This window comes from Vespa mandarinia, chromosome 17 (assembly GCF_050613455.1).
Source record: "Vespa mandarinia isolate Hongniang chromosome 17, ASM5061345v1, whole genome shotgun sequence".
In the NCBI taxonomy this organism is placed as follows: domain Eukaryota; kingdom Metazoa; phylum Arthropoda; class Insecta; order Hymenoptera; family Vespidae; genus Vespa; species Vespa mandarinia.
In genome coordinates, this window is record NC_140826.1 from 2,000,321 (window position 1) to 2,022,500 (window position 22,180).

The 22,180-nt window shown below is 24.7% G+C and overlaps 1 protein-coding gene across 1 annotated transcript in view; it reads right to left on the reverse strand.

The window, feature by feature from the left end:
- LOC118450385 (prolactin-releasing peptide receptor) overlaps window positions 1-22,180 on the reverse strand; it is a 74,102-nt gene continuing 51,922 nt past the window's right edge. The window contains exon 3 of the mRNA XM_085662075.1: window positions 1-315. The gene's annotated coding sequence lies outside the window, so the exon portion shown is untranslated. The remainder of the gene's footprint in view (window positions 316-22,180) is intronic.

A 22,180-nucleotide genomic window follows, 5' to 3' on the forward strand; every position in this document is an offset into this window, starting at 1 on the left:
CTCAATTTATTTCAAGAAAAAATTTTTCACGAGCTCTATTTTACAAATGAGAGACACTGGATTTGAATAATAATTATTCGAACGTTTTTCAAGAATTACACGACTTATAAATATGATGAATTTTCAACGATTATTTTTTATAGTAATTATTCTCCAGGTATTCCCTAGGTCTTAGAGAGATTTTTTTCCTTTCTCCCTTGCTTCCTTTTTCTCCTTCTCTTTCTTCTCCTTCTTCTTCTTCTTCTTCTTCTTTTTTTTCTTTTCTCTTTTTTTATCGTCACTCCCGTCACTTCGTTTGTAATCTTCGGTTGAAATCTGAAAAAAGAAAAAGAAAAAGAAATAAGGACGGATAAAGACACACGGATTGTTTTTGTTTTCGGATTTTTTGTTTTTTAATCTTTTCCTAAATTTAAACAAATGATTACGTATGCACACGGAGATTAAAAAAAAGAAATATTGCTTATTTGTTATTATCGAGTTTCTTCGATCAATTGTTTCTTTCCATTCTCTTTCTTTCTTTTTTTCTTTCTTTCTTTCTTTTTTTTTTTTTTTTTTTTTGCCAATTTCAAATATATCATTCAAACAAAAATATCTCCTCTTTCGACTTACAGATATGTTGTTTAGAAATTCATTGTCGTTCATGCGAATGCTACTTCTTTTTTTCTTTTTTTTTTTTTTTTTTTTTTTTTTTTTTCTCTTTAATCAAATCGTATAATAATTTTCTTCCTTTGTCTTTTCTTTTTCCATTTTTTCCTTTTTAATTTCGAATAAATGTTTTTTTTTTGTGTCTATAGAATAAAACATCCCTTTATTTCTTTTTTTTTTTTTTGTCTTTACAAAAATGTCTAAATCAAGTCGTACAATTTTTTGTTTTTTTTTTGTTTTTATGTGTTCATGTATGTGCGAGTGTATGTAAAGTGACTAATTTTCTCTTTTTTTTTTGGTTTTTTTTTTGTTCTTCTTCTAATTTCATCCAATAAAAATTTATGAACTCATAATGTAAGAACCGAATAATATTGACGTGGTGATTCACGTAATAACTTATGAAATATACGATTAAGCAGGTCACGTGCCACGATATAATCAGTATGTACTTAATTGGGGCTGACTTTATTGGCCGTTTAATACTATGGTTCGAATAAGTCGCCTCGGGCAAATGATGATCGTTCGAAATGTAATCAAAATTTTTCTTTATCCATTTCTCTCTCACTCCCTCTCTCCCTCTCCCTCCCTCTCTCTCTCTCTCTCTCTTCCTTTTTCTCTTTGTCTCATTTCCTTCATTGTACGATAAATTATTATTATTATTATTATTATTATTATTCTTATTATTATTATTATTACAAAATAATTTTCAGTAAATTATTTAAACTAAAATATTACATTATATATCGACGAATTTTAATTAATAAATATTTCCTTCATTATCGTATACGATGAAGTTGTATAAAATTTTTTGTTGTTATTTATTATGACAATTGTTAAATAATTTATATATATATATATGTATATATATATATATACATAATTGTTATTATATAATATAAATAAAATATTAATGTAATATAATATAATATATGATAATGGAGTCTTAAAGAAATTTTTTACATTTTTTCTTTTTTATTTATCGAAAATATCAAATTTTATAGGAACGGAATTTAATCTCGTAAATATTTGCAAATTCAAGGGAAAGCAATTATACATTAAAAGTATATCTATGTTAATTTATGTATGTACGTATGTATGTATATATGTATTTCTGTCTCTCTCTCTCTCTCTCTCTCTCTCTCTCTCTCTCTCTCTCTCTCTCTCTCTCTCTTTCGCTCTCTTTTTCTCTTTGAAGAATATTAATCAACGATTTCGTCGTTGGAATTAATATCACTTTCGTTCCGTTTAATTTCAATAATTGACATTTGCAAGATATTTAATAAAAGATTCATAATCTATTAGTAGGAAATAATTAACTAATAATTAAAATATTATTAACATATGAAAGTTCTACGATCGTAGAAGAAAAATGAATAAAAAATAAAAGAGAAAAACATAAGGATAAAGAAAAAGGCAAGATATAAATAAATTGTTTTGTTAAATTTGAAATATGATTCGATCGAAAAATTTTAATACTATTTCATAAATATTATTGTTCACGAAAGGACGGATTTAAAAAGAAAAAAAAAAAGAAATAAATAAATAAACCCGAACAAACAAAAAACAAAAAAGGAAGTAAATCAAGAAACGAAACGAACAAGAAAAAAGAGAAAGAAGAAAATTCGAGAAAAAATAATAACGTAAAATACTAATAAATTGTTTTTTATAAATCTCGAAACAATATGAACGACGATGTTGTAAGAAGGAAAGAGACAGAAAGAGAGAGAGAGAGAGAGTGAGAGAGAGAGAGAGAAGAAATAGAACTGATACGAACACTGTATCCACTCTGTCGGATAAAATTTAACAAGTTTCCGCATCTATTCGTGTATATATATATATATATATATATATATATATATATATATATATATATACCAATGAGATATACACAATGGTTGGAGGAGGGAAGCTGGGAGGAGGTGAGAGTAGGTAGTAGATTCGTTCGATGGTACGTACGTAGGACGATTGTTGTTGGTATTTCGAAGAGAAGAGACAAGTTAAAAAGAGAAAAAAAAAAAAAGAAAAAAAAACGAAAAAAGAAAAAAAGAAAATACTAGAAACACAAGAAAAAAAGAGAAAACGAAGGACGAAAAAGAAGCAAACAAAAAGAAGAAGAGAAAAGAAAAGAGCAATGATAGTAGGACGAATGGATAGAAGAGATACTAGAGGGAGAAAAATTGAGAGGTTGGAGTATCGAAAAAAAAAAAAAAAAGAAAAAAAAAGAAGAAAAAAAGGCTAGAAAAAGAGCAAAAAAAAAGGAAACAAGGAAGAAGAAAAAAAGGACGAGGAATAAAAAAAGACAGAGTGAGAGAGAGAGAGATAGAGAGAGAGAGATAGAGAGAGAGAGAGAGATAAAAGGGAAAAGAAAAATTAAAAAAAAAAAGGGAGGGAGGGGAGAAAAAAAGAAATCAATTGTTGATCATGCTTTGTCGTCACGTACCAGTAGATTACTTTAGCTATTGGACATATGGGTATACCGTTGGTCCACACACAGGACACACACACACACACATAGGACACACATACACACAGGACATACACACACACACACACACACACAGATATACATATAGATAAATTCTCATAAATGGAGGAGAAATACGGGACATTGATTTAGATCCCTTTGGGTGCAGGGTACGTGAGTGCAATGAAATTTCTCGGATATTAGCAGACTGTTCTCTGGAACGACGACGTTTGAACCTAGCTGTCTGTCTGTCTGTCTGTCTGTCTGTCTCTCTGTCTTCCCTGTCATATCGCGATTTCTCATTCGATTCCTATCTCCCCTCCACGTCTCATCCCGTGTCCCGTGTCCCGGCATTTCTCTGGAACGGTTGGGACTTGGAACTTTGGTCCGCATAACTATGCGTTTAATACGCGCGTTCAAATTCGTACCCGTACTCCATACTCTAAATGTTCCTTCCTATAGATTATTATACGTAGTATAACGTACTAAAATATGATATTATTTAAAATCGAATTATACGAATTATTTAAGAAATTTTACGAGCTCATTCTGATAATAACCGATGTGAGATTACGAGATTCGTCGTGTAGATTGCACTCGATTATTCGCATTCATTATTTTTGACATTTTCTTATTTAGAATTTTCATCAATAATTTCGTATCCATTTTTTTTTCTTTTTTCTTTTCTTTCTTCCTTTCTCATTTTTGTTTTCTATTTTGTTTCGTTCGTTTGCTTCTTTTTTGTTTCTTTTTCTTTTCTTTCTTTCTTTCTTTCTTTCTTTCTTTCTTTCTTTCTTTATTTATTTATTCATTTTATTTCATTTATTTATCTTTTTTCTTTCTCTTTTCTTTTTTTCTTTGTATAATTTCTAAGAACAACTTGTGATTTTTTCTTGTTTTTCTTTTTCTTTTCCTTCTTACTTTCCTTTTCTTTCTTGTTTTTGTTTTTGTTTTGTTTTGTTCTGTTTTGTTTGTTTGCTTTTTCTTTTTTTGAGTAATCTAAGAGAACAATGTGATTTTTATATATATGTGTGTGTATATATATATATATATATATATACTTGTATCGTTTGTGATATATTTATTATTTTTTTTTGTAGTTAGTAGTATATCTATATATACTAATATTATTTTTTAATTAGTATTTATTATTATTACATACTATCATTTATTTTTTATACGTATATTATTATTATTATTTATAGTAATATATATATATATATATATATATATTAAAAATTATTATTAAATTATATTAAAAATATATAATATTCTATTATATCTTTTTAATGATAATTAATTCACGTTATAGAATAATATATAATTATTAATCTTATATTAAATATATTATTAAGATGAAAATGTTATACGATTTCATGTGGTTGTATAAATTTAAAGAGATTAAAGCAGCCACGTGAAACAAAAATATTGCGAAAAAATAGAAAACCTCATAAATAAATTATTTGTTGAGAAATATTTGTATAAATGCATAAATTAATTTTTTCATCTTTTCTACTTTTATCTCCTTCTTCTTCATCTTCTTATATTTCTTTTCCAATCTGTTCTTTCTCCATTTTCTCTCGTTTATCCGTAGTCGTAAAATTATTTCAAAGGTCCTCTTTTAATTTCGTGGGGGAAAAAAGAAACCAAAGAAAACAAAAAATAAATAAAAAACCATCGTTTCGAGAAAAGATTCATATACCTCGGGCTATTTCCGCTTTTTTTTTTTTTTTTTTTTTTTTTTTTTTTTTTTTAGTAAAAAGTCACGAAAATGATAAAAAAAAGCAGATAGAGAAAAAGAGAGAGAGAAAGTCACCTTCAAATCCATCCCATTTCTATTGGTATGGAAATTAATGAAATGGCCCATTTTTTATAGGTTTGAGAGAGAAAGAGAGAGAGAGAGAGAGAGAGAGAGAGAGAGAGAGAGACGTGTGTGGCATTGATAATTAATTAATTATCGTTCATTTAGAATTTCTAACGAACGCGTGACTTAGAGCTTGATTATATGAAGTATTTTACAATTATGTCGAGAAGGTAACGTGCGTAACTTTGAAAACGGATATACCATACAATCTTATTTTCGTCGTTAACGAGCCTCTAAATATCCATTACGTATGAGTGCTCTTTTCTGTCTTAGAAAGAAAGTTAAAAAGAGATGTATAGATAAAGATAAAAGAGAAAACGAGAGAGGGAGAGAGAGAGAGAGAGAGAGAGAGAGAAGAGTATAAAACTCGAGTCGACTATAATGCGAGAATTTACAAGGACGTAAAAAATCTTAGAATAAAGTGGATGAGAGAGAGAAAGTGAGAGAGTGAGAGAGAGAAGTCGATGATATATAAATGATAGACAGTATATATATTTATAAATTAAAAGTATGATATAATACATATACATATATATATATATATATATGCATATGTAATATTTTTAAATGGTATATATACATATATTTATTTAAATGTTTATATATATATATATGTAATATCATAATAATAAATATAAATAATTTTCTAATAATTTCGAGATAGTAATATTTCAATTTTTTTTTTTTTTGCTTTTTTACACATAAATTACGTTTGTAACATCTTATTCGAATTCCATATATATAAATATATGTATGTATGGATGGATCTACGTATGTATGTATGTATATGTCATATATATCAAAAATGATTCGACATGTATCCTGGCACAAACTACCATAGACGTTATAAATTATGGTAGTCAAGCGTAAATGACGTATCGAACGTCATATCTACGTTAAAACTTTCGAGATTTTTGTTGATAGGGGCCAACGTTAGTAGGGCTGAAGTTGGGACGACACAGATGCAACAACATCTCGTTAGAAGAAAGATCGATGTTCCTCTTTCTCGCTCTATCGATCCTTTTCCTCTCTCTCTCTCTCTCTCTCTCTCTCTCTCTCTCTCATTCTCTTTAATGGTCGTCATGATGTACCCTTCAAATAGCTGCCATTCCATCGACCATTCCATTCCTGGATTCAGATTTATTTATTCTTTGTTTTGTTCGTTCACGTTTTCTATTTTTATTTCTGTTCTGTTGTTGTATTTATTTGTTTATTTATTTATTTATCCTTCTTTTTTTCTTTTTCTTTTTTTTTCTTTTTCATGTCACGTGCCTTATTTCGTCGAATTAGATTTATCATTTCAATGAATGTGGGATGTATCTATTGTTAATGATTCATGACTGACTTCATTTATCTTTTTTTTTTTATGATAAATTGATTCATTAAAAAAAAAAAAAAAAAAAAAAAAGGAAAGAAAGAAAAAAAGAAAAGAAAATAATAAAAGTTTTTTTGTAATTTATATACCTATCATTAATTTACATGGATAGTATATATTTGAACTAATTCATACTTTTCTTTTTTAATTACTATCTTAATAATAATAATAATAATAATATTAATAATAATAATAATAATAATAATAATAATAATAATAATAATAATAATAATAATAATAATAACAATAATAATAATAATAATAATAACAATAATAATAATAATAATAATAATAATAACAACAACAACAATAACAGCAATAATAATAATAATAATAATAATAATAATAATAATAAAAATTATAATAATAATACATAACAAATCACTATTATTTCGTTATATCATAATTATTATTACATTTGTATTATTTTACATCGTTATTATTATTATTATAATATTTTATTATATCACATTATTATCCTTATTTTAAATAAATACGAAAAATTAAATTATCTCCCTCGTAAAAATAAAATGAAAATCAATATTATTGCCATCCCTTTTTTTTTTCCTTTTTTTTTCCTAATAAGATACATGTAGATACTTTTACACACCCACACACAGACACACACACACATACACAAAGAAAATGAAAAAAAAAAAAAAAAAAAGAAAAAAAAAAATAAGAAAAGATAGTAAGTAGAGTGAAAATAATAGAAATTTTAAAATATGTCAAATTATCTCTTAGCAATTTTTTCTCGTTTCTATCAAATTGTTTTCTCGCCTGGTCTAACATCAATGTCGCTGTAAATTTTTCTTTACATTTTGTAGGAAACACAACATGAATCGTTTTCCGTCTTCTTCCTCTCTCTCTCTCTCTCTCTCTCTCTTTTTTTCTGTCTATATCTCTATCTCTATCTATCTCTCTCGTGTTCTTTTGTGTAAATCACCTCTACCATACGTCCAAAAATAGTCGTTCTTTTAGAAACTGCACTTTAGAAATGAAGAAAAACATCGTCGTGAAAAGAAGAAGTCCATTAATCGTTGGACTCTTCCTCTTTTCCTCATTTTCTATATTTTTTCTTTTTTTTTTTTTGGCTTTAAAATGTACCATCGCTATAGTTTTGAATTTTGCTTTTTTAAACTTGTTAAAACTTACAATGGCGCATTAAACGTTTCGAATTAATTGTTAAATTTTTCGAAGAAGTATTATATAATAATAATAATAATAATAATAATAATAATGTATAATAGTACTTAATAATAATAACAATAATAATAATAATAACAACAACAATAACAGCAATAATAATAATAATAATAATAATAATAAAAATAATAATAATACATACCAAATCACTATTATTTCGTTATATCATAATTATTATTACATTTGTAATATTATTTAATTATTATTTAATTATTATTAAATATGTAATATTTAAAGAATAACCGAGTATCTATATTGATTTAATAAGTATGAATATTTAGTATGAATAATAACTATGAATATTTATATATATATGATTTAATGATTATATATATAAGTATTTATGCTTATTATTTTTACTTATATATATATATATATATATATATATATATATATATATACACATATGTATGTATGAATACTTAGACATTCGTTGCATGAAAATTTAACTTCTCTCAAAATTATCACACAAAAGAAATATTATAATAATAATAATAATAATAATAATAATAATAATAATAATAATAATAATAATAATAATAATAATAATAATAAAAATAATAATAATAATAATAATAGATATTAATTAAAAACAAATAATATTATACAATAAATATAATAATTAATAATAGGTTCCAAGAAAATTTTGGTCTTTTAACAAATTCTTTTTAGATAGATGTTTATATAGAATAATAATAATATTAATAATAATTAATTTTAAAAAATAATAATAAATATATATATAATAATATATAATATAAACGGTACTATTTAGTGTTAAATTAAATTTCTTAATTAAAAAAAATATATATATATAAAATAAATAATTTGACGTTAAATTAAATTTTCAAAAAAAAAAAAAAAAAAGAAAAAAAAAAGAAAAGAAAAGAATACTTTAATTTAATAATTGAACAGAAGAAAATTTAACGCAACACATACAAACATGCGCTCGTACACAGACGTACATATATATACATCCATAAATAAGGTAGTAAATATGTATTTGAACACTCGATATATAATTATCATCACACTTATACCTATCTTATACATATGTAAATGATAATAATTTAGTACTATTTAATATAATCGATTTGTACTCTATCCATGAATGTTAATTACTATGATCTTGAATTATTGTTATTACATATATATATATATTTTTTTTTTAAATAAAAATATCAAAGATAATAAAAAAGTTAGACGATAAGAATTAGTTTTACTTTCAACGTAAATCAATTTTCATGATAAAAGGAAAAGAAAAAGAAAGAGAAAAAAAAAAAGAAAGAAAAAAATCTTTTAGATAGAAGAAATGAATGTAATAGCTTACTGTCCGAACAATTTATGAAAGTACAAGGAATAAAGAAAATTTCGAAAGTTGGTGTCAATTTTCTATTTGTCTGTTAAGGTCCATTGCCTCGTTTTCTAGCGAAGGGAAAAGAAACGTCTTACTTAATCGATTTAAGGATGTTCTTCTTCTCGAGAAAAAAGGGACGATGACCGGAGTGTTTTCAACCGTGAGTAAACACCATTTGTATCTGTTAGACCTATTTTTTTTCTCTCCTAATCTCTCCTTCTTTCTCTTTCTATGTGTAATTATTTTCGTTTAAGTTTATTAATATTATAAAAGAAAAAATTTTAAACATATACGCGTATATTCACACAAATACATACATTATTTTTTTGAAAAATATTAACATAATATAAATAACATTACATATAGTATATAGAATGTAAGTAATAGTTATTTATATTATATTAATATTTTTCAAAAAATAATTATATATACTATAAGCAATAATAATTATATATATATATATATATTGTACACATACACACACACACACATATATATATATATATATATATATATATATACATATATATATGTGTATGTTACACAAAATATAAATATTAATAGTGAATTAATCTCAAATTATAGTAAGTACATATATATATATATATGTATATATATATATATATATTTTTTTTTGTGCTTTTCTTCATAAAAATTACTAAGCCAATAAAAATATTATATATATATATAACGATATAAAATAATAAAAATGTAATAATAATATAAATAATATTATATATATATATAACAGGAATGAAAGTTTTAATTCTAACTTAATAGTTTTAATTCTAACTTAACTCTCTCAAAAGTTATATATAATATAAGTAGTCTATTAAAATATATTATTAAACGTTGAAATTAATAAAGAATGATGCTACGTGATTTTGAGAAATGGTAGAGAACTGTGCTAAAGAGATACATACGTATTCTCAATGTATTCAAAAGGTTTATTGTTTCTATTGTCTAAGTCACGATGTCATTTCGAATGTGTTAAAGGGAAGGTCTCTGAGCGTTCAAAGAATAGAATAGAGAGAATGATAGAGAGAAAGAGAGAAAGAGAGAGAGAGAGAGAGAGAGAGAGAGAGAAAGAGAGAGTGATAGAGTGAGGGTGGTAAGGGGGAGAGGGAAAGAGAGTGAGAGAGAGATGAGTGAATATGTGAATATGTGAATGGACGAGTCACCTTATCAATTACATATTATGTAAGTTCTACATGTGACGTGTTGTTTATGTACGCACGTATATATGTACTATAGTAGAAGAAGTATGATCGAAGATAGAATAACAAAACATGGTATATATTACATCATACGATAAGTTCATTGTCATTCTGATAATATGCTTTTATCATTTGTACTTTGTATATTTTTTAATCATTTCAAAATTATTAACAAATTGATCTTGTATATGTTTATATGTATATATATATATATATATATATATATATATATATAAGTGTGTATGTGTGTGTGTGTATGTATGTATTTATTTATTTATGTGTGATTAAATTTTTTTATTCATTATTACAATGATAAAAAACATATACAATATATTAATATTATATTATAATATTATTAATTGGTTATGTGTGAGTATTAAAGTTGTTATATATCATATAACATAACGTAATATTAATATATTATTATATGATATAAATAAATAAATTAATATGTATATATATTATATTATTTATTTAACATAACATTTTGAACAATTTTAATTATATAAAATTCAACAAATTCTTTCTTTATTTGTTTATTATTTATTTATTTATTTTTTTTTTTTTTTTCTTTATTTTCTTTAATAAAGAAATCAGCGAAATATTTTATTCTTTCTTTGTTTTTTTTTCTTTCTTTCTATTTTTCTTTTTCTTAACATACGTATATCTCAAACACACACACATACTTCGTAATTATTAATAATTTCTTTTTAAAGGACAATCGATTAATAATATCCGAATAATTAAAAAAAAAACGTACAAGGTATTTCAGAAAGAAAAAACAAAACAAAACAAAAAAAAAAAAAGAAAAAAGAAAGGATAAAAAAAAAAAAAGAAAAAAGTGAAATTAAACCAATCGTTAAATTGAATCGTTAATTTTACGATTGACAGAATTAATTTTATAATCACCCTATATATACGTACGTACTTATCATAAATACATATGTATTTCGATGATTCCCCTTTTGGAGGCGTATACGATCGAGTAAAATCGACAATAAACACATGGCTCTGAACGATCTTTAAAAATCGAAAAATTTTCTTTTACGTTTTCATATTTACGTTCAAATTTTATTCATCGTCATCGTCATCGTTAAAACACGATTTATACTATAAGTTATGCGAATTCTTTTATTTATTTATCACTATGTAAAATAATAACAATCATTTATATACTTATTAATCGATATATATATATTAATATATATATTAATATATATAAAACAATATATATATATATATTTATTTTTATCTACCCCCTTGATTTTATTTTACCCTTTATCTATATCCGTTCATCTCCTCACGATTAATTAGTAGTAATTAGTAGTAATTTAACTAACCTATATATACACGAGTACGTACATATCCATATATACATATGTATTCATGATCAGTACGAAATATTCTTTTTCAAGGTATTAAGTAAATCAATTTTATTAAATTAATGATCAACCTTTCCGATGCAGATTCTCTCTCTCTCTCTCTCTCTCTCTCTCTCTCTTTTTCTCTTTTTTCCTTTCTCATTATGTCGGTATATAATCAGATTAAAAAATTTCTTTCAATTTAGTTACATATTGCAAGAGAGAGAGAGAGAGAGAGAGAGAGAGAGAGAGAGAGAGAGAGAGAAAGAGAGAGAGAGAGAGAGAGAGAAAGGGAGAGCTTGTTTTAAGCCCTCAGCTTTTTATTTTTTTTCGTAAAACTTTATTAATTTATAAATTAAAGTATTCATTTCATGGTGCTGATTAGAAAAATTTTTGTTTTGTTTTTTCTTTAATTACGTTTTTCTCATCCATCTATCTTCTTTCTCTCTCTCTCTCTCTCTCTCTCTCTCTTTATCTCTTTCTCTCTCACACTGTTTCTATCCTACAAGCGTGTAATACGTTTGTTAGTTTATTTATTGAAGTATTATATCATCCAGTTTACTCGTACTCTCATGCTTGATTGAGATATTGACTTATTTATTTATTTATTTATTTATTTATGTATTTATTTATTTATTTATTTATTTATTTATTCATTTATTTATTTATTTATTCATTTATTTCTTTTTATTATTTATGGTTTACAATAACTCGCGGTACTAATAAAGAATGTTTTTTCTTTCCCTTTTTTCTTGCTTTCATTTTTTTTCCTCTTTCGCCGATCTCCACTGTATACCTTTTTTTTTCTTTTCAATTAAAATTTGGTTGTCTCGTTTGTTCGTGTATTGTTGTTTTATTTTCTTTTTACATTTTTTTTTTTTTTTTTTTTTTTTTTAATACATATGTACACGGAACTCGCGGCGCCATTGAAAGAGCATTTATTGTATTTTTATATATTCCCTTTCGAGTAATAGAAAAATATACTATAAATATATATATATATATATACATGTATTTGTTTTTAATTAATAATTATACATATATATATATTTGTATATAATTAATTATATGAAACATCATATATACATATATACATTTATATATATAAATAATTATACATCATGATTGATGATGGATCGTTTTTTTCGATCGGATGTATCGATATAAAAAATTTTTTCTTCTTTCTTTCTTTTTCTATTTTTTGTATATAAATAATTTTTTGTTCTCGTTATAAATTAAAAAATCAATTTCACTTAATCACGAAATCGATATAATTATGATAACGTATAACTATCTATTCCTTTCAAAAAAGTAAATCTTGCATATTTCAATATAATATACAGATTTTCGATATATACATATATATATATATATATATATATACACATATATATATATATAACTCAGTATGTACGTAGTACTGTGTGTCTACGTGCCTGATGGGAATTTGTATGGTTAAGGGTGTAAAGGGTATAAGGGATGACGAGACGAAGCGTATCTAGCAAATTCGATGGAAATTATTCGAAGATCGGATCCGGTTGATCCTTCTTGCAGGTAAAACATGTACCCTCTTTGGTAAATCCCTTTATCGATCGGTTGGAGTGCTTTCTGACGAGTTCCTCGAATGGATAAGTTTCATTTATTAAGATGAATAAGAAGCAAAAAAAAAAATAAGAGCAATAGAGACAGACAGACAAAAAGAGAGAGAGAGAGAGAGAGAGAGAGAGAGAGAGAGAGAGAGAGAGAGAGAGAGAGAGAGAGAGAGAGAGGAAGAGAACAAGAAAAAAAGCAATAATTGATCGAGAAAATCGATTAATATGAAATTATAAATCATTATGATGAAAACATTAATAATAATAATATAATAATAATAATAATAATAATAATAATAATAATAATAATAATAATAATAATAATAATAATAATAATAATAACAAAACATACAAAAATTAAATCTTTTGTTTGATTCAAATTAATGACTTATAACTATAAAAAAAAACAAATATTGCCAAATAAAAAAATAAAAAAGAGAATGAGATCGTCCGATTAAATTTGCCAAATTCGTACGTGTTTAATAACGATATTAAAGTTGTTAATATTGATGAATTAGATAACATATATATATGTATATATATATATATATATATATATATATATATATATATATACATATAGATTTTCTCGATAATTTTCATTGATATTGAATATACACGTTCAGATTGAATAATATATATATATACATATATACAAACATACGTACGTACGTACGTACGTACGTAGTGAGAAGGATAGGTGAATGAGAGGCTGGGGTAAGAGGAGAGGGGGAGGGGGACGATAACCCCGATGATAACCAGGGGCTCTTACGCGTTAAATCCATTAACGCCAGTGGCTGTTAATCGGTTCTCACGGCGCCAAGCTGCCGGCCAAAGCACGAACCCGGCTCACTTTACTCACCCCTTCTAATCGTTCAACAACCCCCTGTCTCACCCCCTTTCCTACGCTCTCTCTCTCTTTGATATCAACCAAAGGTATTGGATTATTTATTGGAAGAAAAAAAAAAATATCTTAATTTCTTTATCCTAGGAACGTCTTGATTAATTATCGTTCGCATATGTGAATGATAATAAATGTATTATAATTATTAATTAGGTTGTCCAAGTGTAAGAATAAGTATGAAATATTTTAATGGTTACGATTTAAAAATAGATTTATATAAATATATATTCATGGGACATGAATATATATTTACATACTTATGTGTATATATATATATGTGTGTGTGTGTGTGTGTGTGTATACGAGTGCCCTCGCCTCGTAGTGTATGTGTGTGTGGGTGTACGTATGTATGAATATACATGTGCACTCATCCCCCGCAGTGTGTTTATGTGTATATGTGTGTGTGTGTAATAACTAAGAAATATGGATCCAACGAAATCTTTGGTTTTATATTATGAATATTTTTTTTTATACAATATTTGTCTACGTATTTGTTTGTTATTGTTTACTTTTTATTGTAATAATAATTTTTATCGATCGAAAAATCAAATCGAGTGAAACTCTTTTTTTCAATTATTCAACTGAATTTTATATACTACGTTCATCTACGTATTTATTTATTAATGTTTACATAATAATAATAATAATAATAATAATAATAATAATAATAATAATAATAATAATAATAATAATAATAATAATAATAATAATAATAATAATAATAATAATAAAAATAATAATAATGATTATAATAATAATAATAATAATAATAATAATAATAATAATAATAATAATGATTATAATAATGATTATAATAAAATAATAATAATAATAATAATAATAATAATAATAATAATAATAATAATAATAATAATAATAATAATAATTATCAATCGAAAAATTGATGAAATGTTTGTTTTAATTCATGAACGTTTATTTATATATGTATATATTTTATTTTTTTTTATTTTTAATCGATCATATGATAATCATAATTATCGATTTAGAAAATAAACTCTTTCACAAATTTTTTTTATTTATTTTTTTCTTTTTCTTTTTTTTTGTTGTTTATATTTAATCTTCTTGAACGTTATCACACAAAATACAATACGTAATTAATTTTTTTTTCGTTTTACTTATTATACTAATCGTAAATAAACGTATATAAACGTAATCGTAAATAAATATTCGACGTAAAATCATTAAGAATAAATTGTATTTGACGATATTGTGATTCGAAATAGATCGAAGTTTCGATCGATGGAACATCGATAGGGAGATATTTTGAAACATTTAGAACTTGTCAGTTCGGCTTAGCTTTTGTGTACTCAATGATCACGTACGCATGAGTATGATAAACAGATTATGATAGATGTTGTTGAGTACACTTGTTTATTTAGAGATGAAAAAGATTAACACGAGGGATAAATAATAGCATCGCTATGGAGAAATTTCTAATCGATACTAATCACAATCGTATTAATTCAAGATAATATAATTATCAATTGAATGAATTCATGAAAATATTTTCTTTTTCTTTTTCTCTTTCTTTTTTTTTTTTCTTCATCTTGTTAACATCATTATACAAAATAAAAAATATTTCACAAAAACCTGAAGTAATGTTCATTCATAATTTTGAAATTTATTGAAAATTTATTGGATCAAAATTTTTTTCGTTCCTATTTTTTTTTCTTTTTCTTTCTCTTGTTCTTGTTTTTTTTTTTTTTTTTTTTTTTTTCTACATATCTTCTGAACGTCAATCGTGCACGTTAATTTTAACTTTAATAATAATCTTTAATCTTTTATCACGAGATTGGACTCTCATAAATCTTAGTCTTTCATCTTCATAATATGCTCATATACATATTTAACTAATTATGACGTAGCAATCAATAATTTTGATAGAAATTAATTTTCCATTAAAGAGAAAAGAGAAAGTAAGAAAAAAGGAAAAAAGGAAAAGTAAAGATAATTAAGAGTTATCGATAACTTTGATATTAATTAATTTTTCGTAAGAAAAGAAAAAATATATTTATCTTGACGAAAGTCAATTGAGATTTTAGACAAACGAATAAATATGATTAATAATAATAATAATAATAATAATAATAATAATAATAATAATAATAATAATATATATATATATATATATATATAAATTTATTAGTAGTAGTTGATAACTTCGATTTTAATTAATTCTCCAAAAAAGTAAAAAAGAAAGAAGGGAAAAGAAGGAAAAAAAAAAGAAAGAAAATATCTATCTTCTATAAAAGTTAATTAAGTGGAATGAATAAATGTGATTAATACATACATACGTATATGCGTACATACATACATACGTATATACATAGATGGATAAAAAGGTAAATACATATCTAAATGCAGACATATACATTCATCACGATCAACTAATAGAAATAATGGAATATAATATTTTCAAACAAGGATACATCTTTAATCTATTTTTTGTCGACGATAAGCGATGCATAATAAAAAAAAAGATATATATATATATATATATATATATATATATATAGATAGATAGATAAATAGATAAAAGAATATATTACGTAAAGTTCTTTAAAAAACGTGAACGAGCTTCACGTTTTGCGAGGGATTTAAAAAAAAAAAAAAAAAAAAAAGAGGAAAAAAACGAAGTAAAAAAGAAACAAAATAAAGAAACAAGAGATAGGAAAAAACCGACAAAAAGAGGTAAATAAATAAAAGAAAAAAAAAAAAAAAAAAAGGAAGAGAAAAAAAAGAAAAAAAGAAAAGAAAAAAAAGTAGAGCAGTTTCAGATGAGAAAGAAACGCGTATGAAACTGGTGCTTTAATCATCGTTAAAATCCCTGGTGTACTGTGACTATAAAAATGTTCTTACGTAATTGGACACATGTTATATTTCTCTCTCTCTCTCTCTCTCTCTTTTTCTCTCTATCTATCTCTATTTTCATTTCTTTTTATTATCTATATGTTTCTCTCTTTGTTCCTCTCGTTCATTCAAGTATACTCTTTTTACCCGATAATCTCGCTATAGTTGTTACAGATATATTCTTCCAAGTGGAAATGATTTCCTTTAACACGAACAAATCATAAATCATATGTCTTGGTAACAGCTGTTGTGCATGTAGATTTCTATCTTTTTCTCTCTCTTTCTCTCTCTCCCTCTCTCTCTCTTTCTCTCTCTCTCTCCCACTCTCTCTCTCTCTCTTACTCTCTTCCTCTTTTATTCTCTTTCTATTTATTTCGTACACAATGATATTAATCTGTTTATAAAGCAAATTAATAAATCGTTCAAATTTTAAATATAAGATAAATGTAAAAAAGAGAGAAAGATAGAGAAACAGAGAGAGAGAGAGAGAGAGAGAGAGAGAGAGAGAGAGAGAGAGAGAGAGAGAGAGGGAAAGAGAGGATTCTTTAAAAAAGAATATATATATATATATGGTATTTCTTTTTTTGTTATTTTTTTTTGTTTACTAATAATGGTACATACATTTTTTATCTTTGTAGAAAAATTTACATCTGACATTAATTATGTATAATTTTGAATTCATATTAAGTATAATATTTTTAATTATATTAGAATTAATATCAGATATATAAATATATTTAATATTTAATATTAAGTATATGTATAGTTAAATATATTAATTTTGTTCGAATGAAACGATTTTACGTTTATAACGTAAAAGAATGTATATAAAAATTGGATTGAAAGTGAACATATATTATAATTGTATTTATTTAATTATATTTTAATTATACGTTAATTTAATGATCTTATTTAATTACGATATTATTACGAGATAATATGTATACGTAATGACGATCGAATGATCACGATCGAATTTTTATGGGAATCATAATTGTTTGATAAATATTACATATTATATAAATATATTTATATATATATATATATTTATATTTATATAATGTAAATAATAAAATTATACGAACGAGATAGTATTTTTGCGATAATTATTGAATTGTATTATATTAACAAAAGGATGAGCAAAATTTTTTTCTCTTCTTTAATTTTTTTTTTCCATTGTACATTATCTTCATTTAAATGTCTTCAAAAATGGAAGGTGAAGAGATGGGGGAGGGTGGGTGGGTGGGGGGGGAGGAAACTTATCCTTAATTGAAATCATAATTAAATTAAAATACAAAAATTTCAATTACTCGTTCATTAATAGATTACAGAATTAAATTAATTAATTAATTAAATATGTTATTTAATGAAATTAAAGGAAATTTATTCGAATAATTCATATAATTCATATAATTCATATAATTCATAATTATATGAAATTTATTCGTTGGATTAATATTTGCTGATTACCAATGGGAGAAGAGAAAGACATGGAGATAGAAATGGAGATAGATAAATAGAGAGAAAGAGAGAGGGAGAGGGGAGAGGGGAGGAGGGAGAAAGAGAGAGAGAGAGAGGTTATTATTCAAACATAAGGGAATAGGTGATCACGAGTGTAGACGTTTACTGTCTAATCCATGGAGGTTTTCACGTGATTGTGAAAATGTTTCCCTCGAATTCAATGAAAATTCGTAGGAAAATTTTATGGTAATTATTCTATTAATTGTTCTACTTCATGTTTTTCTACCTTCATTTTAATATTACATATTATACGTATCTATCTGTTAGATATATAAATATAGAGATAGATATTTGGGAAAGAAAATGTATCAAAGAGAATGAGAAAAAGAAAGATATATTTTATAATAATGAAAATAAATAATAGATATTGAGTGAATGAGTGAGTGACTGAATGAATGAGTGTGAGAGAGAGAGATATATATATATATATATATTTATAATAATAAAAATAAATGAGAGAGAAAGACAGAGAGTGAGTGAGTGTGTGTGTGTGTATGAGAGAGAGAGAGAGAGAGAGAGAGAGAGAGAGAGAGAGACAGAGAGAGAGTGGTGATCATGATCAAAATGTTTCAGGTAAATAATAAGTGGAATGACTAATGGGCTGGACAGTTCATTTCATTTATCATGATGAAGCAGATAGTAAACGACGTTTCGAGGAAACGATGCGTTGATGCATTTGTAAGCTAGCATTATTGCATCGCGAGGCAACATCAGAATCCATTAATTTCTTCTCCATTTTTCTCTCTCTCTCTCTCTGTCTCTCTCTCTCTCTCTCTCTCTCTCTTTGTGTGTGTATGTGTGTTTTCAGTTGTTTCTCTTCTTAGTTTGCGTTAAATAGAGTAAATCTTTCTTTTTTGAAAATATTATATTATTACTGCAAATTGTAGGTATTAAATAAATTGACAATTTTGTTTTATTTAAATTTATTTAATCTTTTTTTTTCTTTATTTTTCTTTTATTATTATTACTATTATTATTGTTGTTACTATTATTATTATTATTGTTATTGGATCGGTCAATATACCTAACGAACGTGTGCTTTGTTAGGATTTTCAATATTCCTGATGAGTTTTATGTCTCCTTTTGTCCTTTGTAATATCCATATATTTTTTCTTTTTTATAGATTTTTTTTATAAGATTCTTTTTATATATATATATATATTTTTTTTTTTTTAATTTTGTTTTTTATTTATTTATTTATTATTTTTTTTTTAATTCTTTTTTATCAAAGAGAAGTTTTTGTTCAGAGTACTATATTATATTACTGCACGTTTGTAGAAATAAACTGAGATAATTGTTTTATATATATATATATATTCATTTTTTTCTAGTATTCAATTTGCTAATTGCGTAACATATGTGTGTCAGAGTTTGTAATATTTGTGTATGTAATAGTGTTTGATATTTTTTTTTTTCAAATCTCTTCCTATCTTTGTAATATCTATATGTATTGTTTCTCTCTCTCTTTCTCTCTCCCTCTTTCTCTCTTTCTCTCTCTTTTTCTCTCTCGATGTGTTATTTTAGTTAGATCAAAGAGAAATTTTTATCGAATTGCATATTTTTTTTATGCAATAAATTGAGAGTTCTATTTTCTCTACATTTATTTTTTCTCCTTTCCTTTTCCTATCATCGAATTGGCTAAAATGTAATACGCGTGTTAGAATTTTTAAAAATATTTTTCTATGATATCGTTTGAAATTTTTTTACAATTTTTCTTTTTTTTATTCTTTTTTCTTTTTTTTTGTTTTTTGTTTTTTTTTTTTATCTTTACATCTTTCTAACATCTTTAAATAATTTTGGAGAATAACGTAATACAATAAAAGATCAATGCTATATTGGAGTATACGACAATAATATCTAAAAAATTTTTTGCACTTTTTTATTTCCTTTTTTTTCGATTTAACAACAGAATCATTTCATAATAAAAGAAAAAGGGCAAAAAAAGATTATCAAAACATTCCATAAATTTGATAGTAATTATTCTCTTTCACTCTCTCTCTCTCTCTCTCTCTCTCTCTCTCTCTCTCTTTCTCTCTCTCTCTCTCTCTCTCTCTTTCTTTTCCTCTGTTTGTCTCTCTCCTTCTTCAACATATGTTCAAAATTTCTCTAAGAATTTCATGAATGCAATGAGTCTCTACGTTTAGCCAGTTTATTTCTCGTAAAGGTATCGTTTATAAGCTAGTAGAAGGACAGACAGATATTCAAAAGCTGACGGTGAATGAATAATTCAGTACGGGGTTCGTACTTAATTAAGTTTAGTTTAGCTAAGGACAATGATTGATCGTTGAAACTGTTGAACGGTAAAACATAAAGAACTGTCTGCCAGTCATGATTCTTCTATAAATTTGCAAGAATATGCACTAGTATAATACGAGTGCATAATCGTTCGAATTATTATAGTATTTCTATGTCGATTTTTCTTTTCTTTTTTTTTTTTTTTTTAGATATATATATATATACACATATGAATGTATTTATATATTTTTTAGAGATATATTTATTTTTATACATACAAAATTTATAGAATATACGAATATAGAATATAAGAAAAAAAATTATATTTACGTAATATATACATAATAAATAATTATATAAAAATTATACATATATGTATATTAAATACACACACATATATATATATATATTTATTTATTTAAATAAAAATATAAAAATCAATATACAAATTTATATATACATATATATCTATCTAAGTAAAAATGCAAATAAATATAAAAATTTATATGTATATATGTATGTATTTAAATAAAAGTATAAATAAATATAAAAATTTATATATATAAGATTTTAATAATAATATTTAACATATCATACAATGCGATTTATGTGAATTATTTACTGGCAATGATAAACCTATTGAAATTTCATTATCCCAAAACGTATCTATAAATAATTAATATGAAATGAAAAAAGAAAAAAATAAATAAATGAATAAATAAAACTAAAAATCATTTCCCACGAACCAATATCTGATTTATCGTGTATGCTAGTCGAAAAGATATTAGATCGATATTACTTCATAGATTTATAGTGATTTTAAATAAAAATCCGTGGTCAGACCTTTTTCTCTGACTAATATATCCGATAAGAAAAATCGATCAAATATTTCTAACCTTAGAAACGTCCTAGAAAACTCCAAGAAAATCCCTAGAAGAATCCTCGAATATTATTCCCATGGAGTCTAGATATCAAGTTACCCCGGGCACTATTTTTCAATCACGACAATGCATGAGCAATGATGATATCAGAACTTTCTTTTACTTCTTTTCTTTTCTTTTCCTTCTCTTTTTTTCTTTTTCGTTCTTCATTTTTCTCTTTTCTCTTTATTTTTCTTTTTTTTTTTTTTTTTGATTTTAGTTTCTTCTTTTTCTAACAAGCAACAACATTATCGAGTAAACAAAATAAGAAACTGAAAAAAGGAATGGCACAAAGGATGATAAAAAGGATGAAAAAGAAAAATATTCTTCGTATTTTTTCTACATACGTATATGCGTGCATGTGCGAGCGAGTGTGTGTCTGTGTCTCTGTATGCCTGTCTGTCTGTCTGTCTGTCTGTCTATCTCTGTCTGTCTGTCTATCTGTCTGTCTGTCTGTCTGTCTGTCTGTCTGTCTATGTGTATCTGAGCAAAAAAGATCGCATGAATTTGATATGGAATTGTATTAGCATTTTATTTACATTTTCATGAAAAACCCTTTGAAGGACCCTTTTGAAATCTTTTCTATCGATCAATTTGAAACTAACATTTTCATGAAACATCGAATTTTGTCGAATTTTTTTTTATTAA